The sequence below is a fragment of the Tenrec ecaudatus genome, chromosome X (assembly GCF_050624435.1).
Source record: "Tenrec ecaudatus isolate mTenEca1 chromosome X, mTenEca1.hap1, whole genome shotgun sequence".
Classification (NCBI taxonomy): domain Eukaryota; kingdom Metazoa; phylum Chordata; class Mammalia; order Afrosoricida; family Tenrecidae; genus Tenrec; species Tenrec ecaudatus.
In genome coordinates this window covers 73374694-73378682 of record NC_134548.1, presented here as the reverse complement: position 1 = coordinate 73378682, position 3989 = coordinate 73374694, and the positions used below count along the sequence as shown (strand labels likewise).

Genomic DNA, 3989 nt, shown 5'->3' with positions numbered 1-3989 from the left:
TAAGCAAAACCATCATCACATAGATCAAATATGGCTGTCATAATGCATCTTTCATTAAGTGTACTGGATTTTCTATACTAGTCCTTGAAGGCATAACCTACCTTTCCAGCTTCTGCCCATTCTTAACCTGTTATCTTTAGCTGAGTGGGATAATTTTTTTCAGAGATGCAATAGATGAAGTGGCCACAGGCATTACATATAAATAGAGTTAAAGGTAAACAAAGATCTTCTGTTGTAAATGAAGAAGTCATAAAAATACTTACAGAACCAGGGGGGAAAGGGTTCAAAATAACAGAATATTTACAGAGTTTTGAATATTGTTTGGAATGTGGTGGGCTGCACTCTACATGGTCGCCTGGATTTCTGATAATGATGACTGTCCACTTCCAGGAGAAACCGGACTCCTCTAAGTACAGCAATATTATTAATCTGCTACTATAGGGAGGCCTCTTTGAGTTCCCCAAACCTTTGCTTTCTTCTGTCACTTTTCCTCATGTTTATCCCATTTCTCTTCCTTGGTCTGGAAATGAGGTTGTTTATAAGTTTTCTTATAGAAGCTCATTCTGTTCACAAATTCAGTCAGAGAAGGATTTTCTTTAGATTGCCCTTCAGCTTTCCTTTGCATGACACGTAGGTGAGGGGGCATGACAAACTTGCTTTGAAATCGAACACTGGTCTCCTGCTGTCAGCTTGAAGGGGGGAATAACAGCAACAGGATCAGCCTTAGTGTTTTTGGTACTCCCAGCGATGGTGACATGTGGAGACTTTCTGGCTGGATTCTTGGTCAGTGATCCTTTATGCTCATTATCTTCAGTAGCAGCTGAAAAGCCGACATTCATTTTGGTTGCTGAGAGCGTGGAGGGTCTGACTAATCGCGTTGGACACAAGGTGCTCTGACTTGCTTTGCACTGAGGTAGATGTTGTGAGCACCGCTGACTGGTGGAAATATAAACCAAGAAGACTGCCTTCTGAGTAGAACTGGAGTCACCATCAGAGTCATGATGACTCCCTGCTTCTTCAATTCATTATGTGAATTGTTGTGCACATCAGAATGTTTGTTTTTTTCTCTCTCAACAGATATTGACTAATGAATTCCATTTCCTTAAAATAAGCCTCATGAAGCTTCTTAAAGTTGGGAATAGTGCTTCCAGATTTTTTTTTCAAGCTTTTGAGGCACCATATGTGTAGAAATACTGTCTTCTTTCTAAAATTATCTTTAAATCTTCATTACTGTGTTTTCTGCCTTTTTGCATGGAAACTGCATTCTTTGCTCCTTGGCTCTCATTTGGTGAAGAAGGAACATCTGCAACAGTTTTAAGATCCTGGTTTTCCTGATTTTGAAATTCAGTAGGATCACTTTTATCCCATTCTGAATGATCCTGTTGGGAGTCAGGGGTTCCTTTTCCTTCGCAGCACCTTTTCTTTAGGTTGCACAGTTGACCTTCTGCTGTTTGTACCCAACTTGTAATCTGTACCCGATTCTCATCACAAGAGGAATGCAAAGGTTGACTTTTTTATTAGTCTGGGTACTTTAGAGAAATAAATCCACAGAAACTCATGTAAGAGTTTTATATAAAGGTTAAGTGCACATCAAGAAAACATCCCAACCCAGTGGTGCCCAAGTCCACAAGTCCAACATCAATCCATATGTCCAGCACCAAATCCACAAAGTCCTCCTCCATCTCACAAAACAGAGGCAGTGATGCCAACTGCAGGAGGAAAGCTGAGTCAGTGAATGTATAAGCATCTCAGCACTGGCAGGGATCTCTACACGGGTGCTCCAGCACCCAGTGCTGCATCGGAGTAGGTCCATGTGGCTTCTCTTTGGGGATGTCTTGCAGGAAGTTAGCCTTGCCAGCTGAAGCAGGGAATGTCTTAGCAGCTGCACCCTTGTCTGACCATCACAAAGCAAGAGACCCAAGAACTAGAAAGGTGAGGTTCACTGAGCCATTTATCCCTCTGCCCTTTAATTAATCCTACATGTGTTTATCAGCCAGGTTGGCACAATAAACTAACTCAACTTTCATCCTGATTTTCATGTTCTTTTCTTGCTTCCTGTTGAATGTGAGCATTCAAGGCTTTTAAAAATTTGTCTGTCCTTAGGTAAGACTGGAGGTCTAGGGTCTTAACCAAGTTCTGCAGGTTGCTGTACTTGACTGAGTCCAGTTTCTCCTGTAAGTGGACAGTCATTGCAATCAGCAGTCCAGGCGACCACATAGAGCTCAGTCCACAATGTTCCAAATGCCATTCACAACTGGCGCCACTGTAAGCATTCTGTCCTTTTCTCTTTTCCTTTAGTAATACTGTCCTTTTTCCTCATTTTAGCCCAAACCTGATCCCTTGAGAAAACTTTAGGCTCTTAACTTCCTGGAAAAAAGTGGGGAGAGTGATGTTTTTTGGAAATCATATTATTGGGGGTCCTTACAGCTCTAATCACATCCATTGTGTCAAGCACATTTGTACATATGTTGCCACATCATTTTCAAAACATTTTATTTATACGTGAGCCATAAGTATTAGCTCTCCCACCCTCATGATCCCTTGATAATTTATAAATTTTTATTGTTTCATGTCTCTTACACCAACTGCTGCCTCCATTCCCCCACTTTTCTGTTGCCAGTCCCCCTGTGAGGGGGTTATATGTAGATCATTGTGATAGGTTTCCCCTTTCTCCCCCCACCTTTCCCTTACCCTCCTGGTACCGCTCTCTCATTTTTGTTCCTGAGAGGTTTTCTGTCTATATCTAAACATCTTTTATCCCAAAGTGGAAAATTCTGTCTTTAGGTGGGAACACACAAAAATATAGTGTATGGAGATTTCAGATTTTCCAGAAATTTGAGGTTCACATGTTTGCTCCTATAAGTATATGAATATTTATCAGACTGTTCTATTCCAGGTTCAGAAGAGGATAAATGATAACTTGCTTTAATACCCCTCCTTCCTTTTAAAACAAATTATAAACATAGATTGGCTGGGAATCTTCACATCTGTTCAGCCTCATCTCCCACTTCTACCTGCCTGGTGTTTCCTTTTTATCCCTTTTATCCTTCAAATATTATCTCAAATATCCTCTTTGAAACTGTAGCTGTTCTTGGCAAAAATCTGATTATTCTTTCTGTTTTGTCACTATAACAAACATATTCATGTACTATATTATATATTACCCTTGCATATACTACAGGATGAGTACATTGGACTAATTGAAGCACTGTTGATTTTGGTGTACAGAATGCAAAAACAAAACCTTGCTGCTATCGCATCAATGATGACTCATAATAATCCCCTGTGTGTTCCTGATACTGTAACTGTTTACTGGAGTAGAAAGCCAAGTCTTTATCCCGCATTTATTTTGATATATTTCTCATTAAATCAAGAAATCTTAACATAATTACCTGGCTCAAAGTGAGTACTCATCTGATTTTTAAAAGAATGTAGCAGCTCTCCCTGCTCTGCATGGTTACATCTGCCACAACATGTGTGACTTTCATAAAGAGGAGAGAGAGAAAGGGTGCTCTCAGGACCTCAGCAAGGCCTCCTGTGGCCTGTCCCTCCCGGGAGGCACAACAGGCCCGGGGGTGGGAAGAATGTAACAAAAAATAGGAAACGGAAATGGAAAAGGGTGATGATGTCTGTGTCTTCCCACAATCCAAAATAGTCAACATAATTTCTGTGAGTAATATGATTCAATGAGCATAAGATAAGCCCCATACATGGGTAATATAACTCAGTCTGGGCTTATAGCCTGTTAACTAGTGTAGTAAGTGATCTGAGCTAAGCTGTTTCTATGACTAAACTCTAAGGAGACCAGTGATATTGTAAGGTTAATCTAAGTCCCAGAAGGTATAAGTAAAGAGGAGAGCAACATGGTATGACATAAGTTCCCAGGTAGTCCAGGTGACATGCTGAGGGCCTCAGAGAACCTATTTCCGCCTATCTCCATTTACACCACAGGAAAGTTGTAGAGATGCTGGAAGATCAGGACATTGCCA

At 40.7% G+C, this 3989-nt stretch overlaps 1 non-coding gene and 1 pseudogene across 1 annotated transcript; one reads left to right on the top strand and one right to left on the bottom strand.

Moving 5' to 3' along the window:
- Positions 1-481: 481 nt before the first annotated feature.
- On the bottom strand, positions 482-2248 carry LOC142433426 (nucleolar and spindle-associated protein 1 pseudogene; annotated as a pseudogene).
- A 1189-nt stretch (positions 2249-3437) lies between these two features.
- LOC142435323 (small nucleolar RNA SNORA64/SNORA10 family) lies at positions 3438-3569 on the top strand. The gene has a single exon (XR_012781399.1). It is a non-coding gene; the product is annotated as a small nucleolar RNA SNORA64/SNORA10 family (small nucleolar RNA).
- Positions 3570-3989: the final 420 nt, after the last annotated feature.